The sequence below is a fragment of the Phocoena sinus genome, chromosome 2 (genome assembly GCF_008692025.1).
Source record: "Phocoena sinus isolate mPhoSin1 chromosome 2, mPhoSin1.pri, whole genome shotgun sequence".
Lineage (NCBI taxonomy): Eukaryota > Metazoa > Chordata > Mammalia > Artiodactyla > Phocoenidae > Phocoena > Phocoena sinus.
Window position 1 is genome coordinate 91317312 of NC_045764.1, and position 12895 is coordinate 91330206.

The window sequence follows — 12895 nt, forward strand, 5'->3', positions numbered from 1 at the left end:
GGAAAGAAAGGGAGGGAGGGGAGAAGGAAGGAAGGAAGGAGGGAAAGAAGGAGAAAATGTAGAGAGAATTAGTAGAAGTTTGAGGAAAGAAAGAAGGAAAGGAGGAAAGGAGGAAAGGAAGGAAGGAAGAAAGAAGCAAAGAAGGAAAGAAAGGAGGGAGGGAGGGAGGGAGGAAGGGAGGAAGGAAGGAGGGAAAGAAGGAAAAAAGACAGAAAGAAAGAAGATACAGTAAAAATAAAATAAAGTATAATATAGTTATTGTACTAAAAAATATTTAGAAAGAAAGAAAAAAAAAAAAAGAACAGATAGAACCCTAGGACAAATGTTGGAAACAAAGCTATACAGAGAAAATCTTACACAGAAGCATACACATACGTGTTCACAAAGAGAGGCAAAGGGGGAAAAATCATAAATCCTGCTCCCAGAGACCACCTCCTCAACCTGGGGTGATTCGCTGTCTAAAGGAGGGAAGGAAGGAAGGAAAGAAAGAAAGAACGAAGGTAAAGTACAATAAAGTTATTACAATTAAAATTAATTATTAAGAAAAAAAAATTTTTTTTAAAAAAAAACCATGGACGGATAGAGCCCTAGGACAAATGTTGGAAGCAAAGCTATACAGAGAAAATCTTACACAGAACCATACACATACACGTTCACAAAGAGAGGCAAAGGGGGAAAAATCATAAATCCTGCTCCCAGAGACCACCTCCTCAACCTGGGGTGATTCGCTGTCTAAAAGAGGGAAGGAAAGAAAGAAAGAAAGAACGAAGGTAAAGTTCAATAAAGTTATTACAATTAAAATTAATTATTAAAAAAAAAATTTTTTTTTTTTAAAAAAAAAAAACCATGGACGGATAGAGCCCTAGGACAAATGGTGGAAGCAAGAGTATACAGACAAGATCTCACACAGAAGCATACACGCACACATTCACAAAAAGAGGAAAAGGGAAAAAAATCACAGATCTCGCTCCTAAATTCCCCCTCTTCAATTTGGGATCACTCCCTGTCTATTCAGGTATTCCACAATGCAGGGCACATCAAGTTGATCGTGGAGCTTCAATCCGCCGCCTCCGCGGCTGCCGGGAGAGACCTCCCCCTCTCCTCCCTGCTCTCACAGCTCACAGGAGCTCAGCTTTGTACCCGGCCCTGCCCCTGCGCGCAGATCGCTGGAGGGCGTCTGTTTTTTTGCTCAGACAGGACGGGGTTAAAGGAGCCGCTGATTCGGGAGCTCCGGCTCACTCAGGCCGGGGGTTGGGGGATGGGGGAAGGAGGGGCACTACGTGCGGGGCGGGCCTGCGGCGGCAGAGGCGGCGTGACGCTGCGGCAGAGGCCGGCGTGACGCTGCACCAGCCTGAGACCCGCCGTGCGTACTCCCGGGGAAGTTGTCCCTGGATCCCGGGAACCTGGCAGTGGCGGCCTGCACAGGCTCCGCGGAAGAGGGGCGCGGAGAGTGACCAGTGCTCGCACACAGCCCCCCTGGTGACGGCAGCAGCAGCCCCAGCGTCTCCCGCCCGTCTCTGGGGTCCGCGGTTTCAGCCGCAGCTCGCGCCCGTCTCTGGGGCTCGCGCTTCCCGCCGCGGCTCGCGCCCGTCTCGGGGGCTCGCGCCCTCAGCCGCGGCTCGCGCCCGTCTCTGGGGTTCACGCTTTTAGCCGCGGCTCACGCCCGTCTCTGGAGTTCCTTTAAGCAGCTCTCTTAAACCCCTCTCCTCGCGCACCAGGAAACAAAGAGGGAAGAAAAAGTCTCTTGCCTCTTCAGCCGGTGCCGGCTTTCCCCCGAACTCCCTCCCGGCTAGTCGTGGCGCACCAACCCCTTCAGGCTATGCTCAAGCCGCCAACCCCAGTCCTCTCCCTGCGCTCCGTCCAAAACCGAAACCGGAGCCTCAGCTCGCAGCCCCGCCCGCCCCGGCAGGTGAGCAGACAAGCCTCTCGGGTTGGTGAGTGCCGGTCGGCACCGATCGTCTGTGCAGGAATCTCCCCGCTTTGCCCTCCGCACCCGTCGCTGTGCACTACTCCGCGGTCCCGAAACTCCCCCCTCTGCCTCCCGCAGTCTCCGCCCGCGGAGGGGCTTCCTAGTGTGTGGAAACTTTTCCTCCTTCACAGCTCCCTCCCACTGGTGCAGGTGCCGTCCTTATTCTTTTGTCTCTGTTTTTTCTTTTTTCTTTTGCCCTACCCAGGTACGTGGGGAGTTTCTTGCCTTTTGGGAGCTCTGAGGTCTTCTGCCAGCCTTCAGTAGGTGTTCTGTAGGAGTTGTTCCACGTGTAGATGTATTTCTGGTGTATCCGTGAGGAGGAAGGCGATCTCCACGTCTTACTCTTCCGCCATCTTCACGCCGACCCCTGTGGACATTCTTATTTGCATATTTTGGTACACATGTACAGGAGTTTATCCAGGGTATATATCTGGAATAGAATTGCTGAGTTCTAGGGTATATCTTAAGTCATAGTAGATAGTGTTTTCCAAAGTGGTTATACCAACACACACTTACAAGATTTGGTGTTGCTAGTCTTTTTAATTTTAGCCAGTTTGGTGGCTATATAATGGTATCACATGGTGGTCTTAGTTTAATTTTCTTAATTAGTAGTGAGGTTGAGGGATTTGCCTTTCCTGTGACATCTTCAGACAACTTTGTTATTTTGAGCTGAAATGTATTTTTCAAGTAACAGTATTGGTTCTGTGCTCTGGGCTTGGGCAGATATAATAATTGATGTTTCTCTTTGTACATATAATATGCCGAAGGTCCCATGTAAATGTAAATAACATCTTAAAGTTATGTAGACTATTTCTTCCATAGAGCTGAAAGTGTGGTTCATGTTTTTAGACTGGCTTCAACATTAGTGCTTCTATCTCAGGAAATGATAAGCTATAGATATATGTTATATATATATATATATATATATATATATATATGTATTTTTATTATTGTGCAAAAGAAAAAACATGAGGACCCTATCATATAGTGTGGTTAAAATGTTTTCCTAACATTGCAAAGCTAATCAGTGATGGAATTTACAAAGTTGATCATTGGTTAATTTCATATTTCCCAGTCGTCTCCATTTATTATAGTTTTTTCCTTATGTTGGAGAACTCAAGAAAGAATGCCAGAAGTAGAGACAAGGAGGAAGTTGTTAATTTCTTGTTAGTTTTACTCTGGGATGTTAAGGGGGAGAGATGCTGAAGTCTCAAGGCCAGAGTTTTCCAGTTGCCAAACTTTGGGATTTTGTGGTCCAGTACAATTTCACAAGACTTTGGGTAAGACATAGGGTTTTCAAATTTTTATTTGGCTAGGGAAGTTCAATTTTAATTTTAAAAAGGGCACATGAACAGCAACCAAAAAATACCTACCATCTCCTATCATTTTATGAAGAAAAAGAAAATTTAACTCCAAGAACGTAGGATAATCTCAGACTAAAGAGCAGGTCTTTAGATTGCATACATGTAGCTCTGTTAAAGAACTCATCACACTCCTTATTCCTTCCTTTTCTGATTTTCCGTGGACTGGTAAAACTTGTCTGTTAAATTTTAGGAACCTCTTCACTAAGCTACCTTCGAGTATTGAAAGCTTACCAGTCTACACTGCCACCACAAAGCACTCTTATGAAGCATGCTTAGGTTTATCATCTTTAGGTTTTTGCAGAGCTCTTCTTGTAGAGGGTGCGTACACAGCTTACTAAGGAACCTTTGAGTTTTCAGAAGGATGGGCTATTGTGTAACTAATAAAAAATTATGTTCATAAGCTTTTAAAAATATTACCCTTCAAAAGTGAGTGTGAAGAGAACAGAAGACTTTTGGTGGAAGAATAATTTGGTAGAATCCTTCTGGAATACCTATTATGTGTGGTGAAATTTTTAAAGAAAAGTGAGGGAATGACTAATAAATACAATTCAAGTAATAGTAACCTCCAGGGCAAGTGGATGATCACAGAGGGAACATCAACAGTATTAATATTCTCTTGTGTTAGATGCTGGATCATTTTATTATTATACTTTGTAACTTGCCTATACATTGTGTATATTCTTTTTATAATAAAAAACATAATAAAAGAAAAAATGAAGCCATTAAAAAAAAGATTAGAAGAAATAAGAAGGGATCTGTGTTGCTGCAGAGAAGGGGAAGAAAAGAATAACGATGGGGATGCAGACCCAAGATCAGGTACTATGTGAAGAAAGCACCAAGAAAAACCTTTTGTCACAGAATAGCACAGAACAACTTTTGCAGTCCCCGGCACCACAGAGGAAGTGGGGCTGCTGCATGGAGATGGCATGGCAACTCTGTCCAGACCTGCTCCACCATGTCCAAGTTTTCCTTTAAAGTCATGCTGCTGGCTACCTTATGGAGTACTCAGTGTTCCCAAAAGTACACCTTTCACAGCAGTCTTAAAGTCTGCAGCAGAAGAATGTAAAGTTCCTGCAGTGACATGTGCAGTTATTACCACCGATGAAATAGGAATAAATCCTGCACTGCTAGAAATGTTTTTCTGAAGCATGGTTCAGAACTGCGAATTAGGGAGTTCTCTGGTGGTCTAGCGGTTAGGAATCAGTACTTTCACTGCTATGGCCCGGGTTCAGTCCCTGGTTAGGGAACTGAGATCCTGCAAACCACACAGTGCAGCCAAAAAAAGAACTTTGAATTATTCTTAGAGATCGTGTTGGAAGTTCTGCTACTTGGAACATACAATTACCTTTCAGAATAAATATTGGTATTGTTGTTGTAAAATTGAAATCAGGCATTTAAAATACTGTGAAAACACCAGTAGTTGCTGAAATAGTGAAAGGTGACTCTCCATCCCTTCTTGTTATTCACACTCTTCATGTGAAGAGGGAATGCTTCTGCATTGTGGGTGTTATCACCACAGAAGATCATAGTTCTATCATTGCTACCTCACAACACACACAGGTGTTTCATTTGGGGTAAATGGATTACCCAACTGTGTTTTATAACTGGAGGATGCTTCTGATAATTCTTTCTGAGAACATTTGGAAAATTAAAATTTATTGAGTCTTCCTATTTGTCTTTGAGTTAAACATTTAAAAAGGATTGCTGTTTGCTTGATAGCACCTGACTTGCAGACACAAAAATAGTTCATCTTGATTATATATTGTTTATGATAAAAAAACATATCAATGAATACTTAACTATCTTAACTTTTTATTGTTTTTTTAAAAATTTTATTTTTGGCCGCATTGGGTCTTTGTTGCTGCGCGTGGGCTTTCTCTAGTTGCAGTGAGTGGGGGCTGCTCTTTGTTGTGGTGCGTGGGCTTCTCATTGCAGTGGCTTCTCTTGTTGCGGAGCACGGGCTCTAGGTGCGCAGGCTTCAGTAGTTGTGGCTCGCAGGCTCAGTAGTTGTGGTGCGTGGGCTTAGTTGCTCTGCAGCATGTGGGATCTTCCCCGACCAGGGCTCGAACCCATGTCCCCTGCATTGGCAGGCGGATTCTTAACCACTGCGCCACCAGGGTAGCCCTGTTGAGGTTGTTTTTAAGTGTCAAACTTCATGTGTTCATATAAATTTTAATTTAATACCAAAGAGCCAAAAATTGAATTTTCCCTTATGTGTAAAACTTATATCCCATTCCAAAGAGTTTTCTCTGTGATCTTGCACAATCCAAGATGAGAATTGAAAGTAAAGTAGAGGCATAAAAAACAAGAAACAAAACAAAACAAAAACCTTTTGAGAACAGGAAAATAACAGATAAAAATTGGAGCTTTTTGTTCTGCTGTGTGTAATGTGACCCTTCTTTGTGATATCCAGCTTTTCAGTAGTTTATCCCTTAAAAAAAACTACAGTAAGATAAATAAGGTCTGAGGATCTAATGTATTTAACATGGTGACTATAGTTGATAACACTGTATTATTGTATGATTGAAATTTGCTTAGAGAGTAGAACTTAAACATTCTTACATACACACAAAAAGGTAACCATGAAAGAAGAAAGAATATACTGAAGTACTATCTTTAAAAAAACTTTCAGTAAACCTCTGCATTTTTATCCTCAAAATAAACAAAAACACCCACTGTTAAAGATTATTATTATTATTTTTTTGACTGCACCACGTAGTATGTGGGATCTTAGTTCCCCGACCAGGGATCGAATCCGTGCCCCCTGCAATGGAAACATGGAGTCTTAACCACTGTACTGCCAGGGAAGTCCCAAAGATTATTTTTAACTCCATAAATGTTTCCTTTTTGTTGTTAAATGAGAATAGTGAGTTACAAAAATAGTATATTCATACAGCTGTTTCCTCTAATCAGAAAAAACAGTTTTCAAATGAAGCTTACAGAGTTGTAAAAGAATAAAATTCTCATGTTATACTTTTAAATGGAAAAAGCACAGTATGTAAAATTATGCATTCAATTTTTGGATTCAATTTTGCATTCAATTATGTTTCTTTTAGAACTTATTGGGTATATAATATTAAACCATAATATATTTTAACTGCTTACCTATTGGAGAATTTGTTTAGGTTTCAGTTTTTTTTAATAGTAAGCAATATTACTATAAATATCTTTATATGTAAATCATTTTTCTATATGTAAGATTATTTTTTAGGATAGGTTCTCAGAAGTGGAATTACTGGATTAAAAAATAGAGACTTTTCAGAGAATAAAAAGACAAGCCACAGACTGGGTGGAAGGCTTTGCAAAACATGTATCTGATAAAGGATTGTTATCCACTATATACAAAAAACTCTTAAAACTCAACAGTAAGAAAATGAACAACTCAGCTTTAAAAATGGGCAAAAGATCTGAAACAGACACTTCACCAAGAAGATACGTAAATGGCAATAAGCACACAAAAAGATGCAAAACATCATATGTCATTAGAGAATTACAAATTAAAACCATAGTGAGATACCACTACATACCTATTAGAATGGCAGAAATCCAAAATATTGACAATACCAAATGCTGGTGAGGATGTGGAGGAACAGGAACTCCTATTCATTGTTGGGTTGGGAATGCAAAACGATACAGCCACTTTGGAAGACAGTTTGGCAGTTTCTTATAGAAATATACACTGTAACCATATAATCCAGCAATCATGCTCCTTGGTATTTACCCAAATGAATTGAAAACTTATATCCACAAAAAACCTGCACAGAAATGTTTATGGCAGTTTTATTCGTATTTGCTGAAACTTGGATGCAACCAAGATGTCTTTCAGTTGGTGAATGGGTGAAAAAACTTTGGTACGTTGATACAATGGAATTTTTTTTAATGTTTTATTTATTTTATTTTTATTTTTGGCTGCGTTGGGTCTTCGTTGCTGTGCGCAGGCTTTCTTTAGTTCCAGCGAGCGGGGGCTACTCTTTGTTGTGGTGCACGGACTTCTCAGTGTGGTGGCTTCTCTTGTTGCGGAGCATGGGCTGTAGGGCACACGGGCTTCAGTAGTTGTGGCACACGGGCTCAGTAGTTGTGGCTCACGGGCTGTAGAGTGCAGGCTCAGTAGTTGTGGCACACAGGCTTGGTTGCTCCACGGCATGTGGGATCTTCCTGGACCAGGGCTCGAACCTGTGTCCCCTGCATTGGCAGGCAGAATCTTAACCACTGCGCCCACCACCAGGGAAGTCCTACAATGGAATATTATTCAGTGCTAAAAAGAAATGATCTATCAAGCTATGAAAAGATATGGCAGGACCTTAAATGCATGTCTCTAAATGAAAGAAGCCATTGTGAAAAGGCTATATACTGTATGGTTCCAGCTGTATGACATTCTGGAAAAGGCAGCACTATGGAGACCGTAAGATCAGTGGATGCTGAGGCTGGGAGATGATGGTGGGAGGGATAGAGGGATGAATAGGTGGAGTACAGGGAATTTTTAGTGCAGTAAAACTACCCTGTGTGATACTGTAGTGGTGTATATACGTCAGTATACATTTGTTAAGACCCCCAAAATGTACAACACAAAGAGAGAACCCAAATGTAAATTATGGACTTCAGTTAATGTATCAGGGACTTACTTCCCTGGTGGCACAGTGGTTAAGAATCTGCCTGCCAATGCAGGGGACACGGGTTCAAGCCCTGGTCCCAGAAGATTCCACATGGCACAGATCAACTAAGCCCCTGTGCCACAACTACTGAGCCCATGTGCCTACAACCTGTGCTCCGCAACAAGAGAGGTCACTGCAGTGAAAAGCCCGCGTGCAGCAACTAAGAGTCAAAGCAGCCAAATATAAATTAATTAATTAATTAAAAAATAATAATGTATCAACATTGACTCCTCAATTGCAACAAATGTGCCGCACTATTGCAAGATGTTCATAATAGGGGAAACTGTGGGTAGGGAAAAGGAGGGATATATGAGAACTCAGTATTTTCTGAGGTGTAAAAATAACGATCAGGGTCTATTTTAACAGCCTGCTATAATCCTACATGATGAGAATTTGTATTCATATATTATCTTTGAAACACAACAACATTAAAAAAAATAATTTAGGCAATGCAATAAAACTTATCTTTTAAAAATTCAAATAATACAAAAGAATACAAATAAAAATTGTTGTTGCCTTTCTGTCCCATCATACTTTCTTTGTTAAACTGAACACAATTTAGTGCACATCCTTACAGATCTTTATGCATGTACAAACATGTACACTCATATATATATTTATATGTTTAGGAGGATGTTTGTGTGTGTACAAATGGGATCCTACTATATATTTCGTTTTGCAACTTTTTTTTTGGCCATGCTGCACAGTTTGCAGGATCTCAGTTCCCCGACCAGGGATTGAACCTAGGCCACAGCAGTGAAAGCCTGGAATCCTAACTACTAGGTCACCAGGGAACTCCCTGCAACTTGATTTTAACTTAATATATCATGGAGATAATTCTGTGTTGATATATATAACTCTTGCCTTATTTATTTGCTGCATGTATTCCTTTGTGGGAATATGTCATCAAATATTTAACCCATCACCCTTTTCTAGATAATTACACTGTTTCCAGCTTTCACTGATCAACAAATAATGGGACATACACATATACCTTTGTTTTAATATAAACCAGTGTATATATTAAAGAATGCTTGAGACTAGATTCTTAGAGGTAGATTTTCTGGATTGAAGGGTACATGCATTTAAAATTTTCATAGATTTTGCCAAATGTTTTTCCTGAATTGCTGTGTCAATTTACAGTCCCATTAAAAGGATATGAGGGGCTTCCCTGGTGGCGCAGTGGTTAAGAATCCACCTGCCAATGCAGGGGACATGGGTTCGAGCCCTGGTCTGGGAAGATCCCACATGCTGCGGAGCAACCAAGCCCATGCACCACAACTACTGAGCCTGCACTCTAGAGCTCGCTTGCCACAGCTGCTGAAGCCTGCGCGCCTAGAGCCTGTGCTCCACAACAAGAGAAGCCACTGCAATGAGAAGCCCGTGCACTGCAACAAAGAGTAGCCCCCACTCGCCACAACCAGAGGGAGCCTGTGCACAGCAACAAAGACCCAACACAGCCAAAAATAAAAATAAAAAAAGGATATGAGAATGTTCTTTATCTACATCCCCAAAGTTTATTTAGTCAGTCCTTTTACTTTTTGCCAATCCGTTAGTCAAATAATCTCATTTTAATTTGCATTTCTATTACTAGTATTAATATCTTTTCATTTTTTAATTTTATGTTTAATTTCTTCTGTGTATTGCCTGTTTTTATCCTTATTTTTCTTTTGCCTTTTTCTTACTGTTATATACGTTACAAATATTTTCTCTTACTATGCTTGTCTTTAATAATTTTTAAAGTCAGATTTTTTTGAGATATAATTTATATACAATAAAATCTACCCTTGTAAGTGTAGTTCCATGAGTTTTCACAGACATACAGTTCAGTAACCACCACAATAATCAATATATAAAACATATCATTCCCAGAAGTTCTCCCGTTTGCAGGCAGTCCTCTTGCCCACTTACCCCAGCTCCTGGCAGTCACTGATCAGTTTTCTGTCCCTATAGTTTTGGCTTTTCCGAATGTCATATAAGTGAAATCTATATATAGTATGTAGTGTTTCCTATCTGGTTATATTCACTTAGCATAGTGCCTTTGAGATCCTCTCATGTCTCAGCAGTTTGTTCCTTTTTATTGCTGAGTAGTATGCCGTTGTATGGATATGCCACAATATATTACCTGTTCATCAGTTGATGAATACTTGTCTTGTTTCCAGCTTTTAAATAAAGCTGTTACAAACATTCAAGTACATGTCTTTGTGTGGGCATTTGTTTTAATTTTTCTTGGGTAACCTCAGGATGATATTGCTGGATTATAAATTAAGTGTATTTTTTGACTGTATAAAATCTATTTTCTGTCTTTTAAACTTGATATATGCTATCATTTGCCTTACTGACATTTTAATTTATATGTTGTCAGATTTGCCAGATTTTTTTTTTAATGCTTCTGGATTTTGTGCCTTGCTTCCATGGCATTCCCTATACTAAGGTTATGCTTTTACTTTCATGTGAAACAACTACATTTTTAGTAATCGTGGATGAGTCTAGCATTCTTCAGTATTATAAAATTGATTTGTATATTCTAATTTCTTTTGTTACTATTGTTCTAGTGATAATGTTTGTACTAATAATTTTTATAATGCCTTTAGTTCCTTTTTACTCCCTTATGTAACTTTTTATTATCTAGTCTGTTTTAATGCTATCTTTGACTCCCTCCTATTACCTATCTAATAGTTGATAATCTTATGTTGCCTTCTCTTACCCTTCTCCCACTTTTTAGTTGTAGTCTTTCTGATTGTGAGATCATATAATGTTTACATTCTTCTATCCATGTATCTTTCAACACCCTTGATTTGTTCTTAGCGTTACAATTAAATACATAAAATGTTTGCCATCTGTCCTTTTTCTGAAGTTCCCCAGTCACTGCTTGGTCAGCTGAAGTGCATCCTCTAGGGGTCAGTAAACTACAGTTTGTGGGTCAAATCTGGCTCACCATCTGTTTTTGTATTGCCTGCAAGCTAAGCTTGGTTTTTATTCTTTTTTTTTTTTTTCTTTTGGCTGCACCGCACGGTGTGCGGAATCTTAGTTCCCCAACCAGGTATCAAACCTGTGCCTCCTGAAGTGGAAGTGCAGAGTCTTAACCTCTGGACCTCCAGGGAAGTCCCTTAGCTTGGTTTTTATATTTTCAGATGGTTGGGAAAAAAGATGAGAAGAATAATATTTCATGATAAATGAAAATTATATGAAATTAAAATTTCAGTGCCTATAAATAAAGTCTCATTGGAATGTGGCTATGCTGGTTCATTTATTTATTGTCTGTGGCTGATGCTTCACTGCCAGAGCAGAATAGAGTAATTCAACAGAGATTCCATGGCCTGCAAAGACTAAAATATTTACTGTCTGTTCCTTTACACAGGAAGTTTGCTGATCACTGTTCAGGTAGATTCCTAAGGAAGGTCGCATGTAAACTGTGTTCCTTAAGTTCTGACATGTTCAAAATTATATTATAGCTCGGCTGTAGACAGTATTCTTGGTTTGCAGTTTCTTTCCTTGTAAACGCTGCTCTGCTGTTGTCTTGCTTTATGTGTTGTTATTGAGAAGTCTGATGCCAGTCTAATTTTCTTGTGATTATGTTATTTCATCTTTTTGCCTAGGGCCTCAGGACTTTTATCTTTAAAGTCCAGTAGTTTTAGGAGGGTATACTTTGGAGTTGATCATACTGAGTGAGTTTTCTCTTAGTCACTCTTGGCCGTTTGATTGTGTAGATTCAGGTCTTTTATTTCCAGGAAGTTTTCTTAGATTACAGTTTTAAATATTACCTCTGTTCCATTGTTTTGATTTTTCTTTGGTGATTCCAGTTATACTCATCTGCCTCTATTAGGCCTATCTTCTATTTCAACCACTTTTTCTCTGACCCTGTATTTCTTTACTTCATCTTATTTTCATTCTCTTGTTTTCCTGCTTTGTTTCAATGCTATTTATTAACTTTTCATTTGAGTCTATCATCTTGTAATTAAAAAAAATTCATTTCTGATATGATATTGTTTTCTTCCTGGTTTTTCCCCTTAGTTCACTTGAGTCTCATTTTATTTATTCCTATTTCTTTGTCCGTTTCTGTTCTTATATTTATGATTAAAGGTGTTTAGTCTGATTAAGGGTTTTTAATGCTTGTTTGAGGCTGTGTAATTCAGTTTGGAGCATTGTATAGTTTTCTTCAGCTTCATAATTGCGTTTTGGCTCTTATTTGCATTTTTTGGCTTTTTTTTTTGCAGTTTTGTGTGGATATGGTGTACTTTTTTCTTTTCTTTTTCATTTCATGGATAGGTTTCACAAGTGCTCTCTTCTGTCAGTTCTGCCCTCTTCTATGTTTTTTTTTTTTTTTTGCGGTACGCGAGCCTCTCACTGTTGTGGTCTCTCCCGTTGCGGAGCACAGGCTCCGGACGCGCAGGCTCAGTGGCCATGGCTCACCGGCCCAGCAGCTCCGTGGCATGTGGGATCTTCCCAGACCGGGGCATGAACCTGTGTCCCCTGCATCGGCAGGCGGACTCTCAACCACTGCGCCACCAGGGAAGCCCCTAACTTATTTTATAGATGATATTGGTGATGGTGGTGAGGTGAGGGGAGGGTTTGGCATGTCTTGTTTCTCTCTTGTTTCATAGGATCCTTAAATTTTCTTTCTTATTTACTTCTTTCATTTACTGCCCCATCTATAATGGGTTACCACCTTTTTTAATGTATTTGATTTTCCTCCAAAAGTAATGCTTTTCTGAGGTGGCCACTTCTGGTCCTGTTTACTTTCAGTCTCTTTCCCTGTGAACCACCAAGTCCTAACCTGTGTTCAGTATTTGTCCCTTGGCATTGGGCTTTCTCTTCTGGAGTGTGATTTTGTTTGTGCTTGATCTAAGTCCTTTGTACCCCTCTGTTCTCTTTCATGGGGTCACTTAAGCTTCCCTCTCGTATTGTCT

At 39.9% G+C, this 12895-nt stretch overlaps 1 protein-coding gene across 5 annotated transcripts in view; it reads left to right on the forward strand.

The window, feature by feature from the left end:
- The window catches only part of UBR1 (ubiquitin protein ligase E3 component n-recognin 1), a 184606-nt gene that overhangs the window by 56517 nt on the left and 115194 nt on the right, over nt 1–12895 (forward strand). The gene's annotated exons all lie outside the window — the stretch shown is intronic.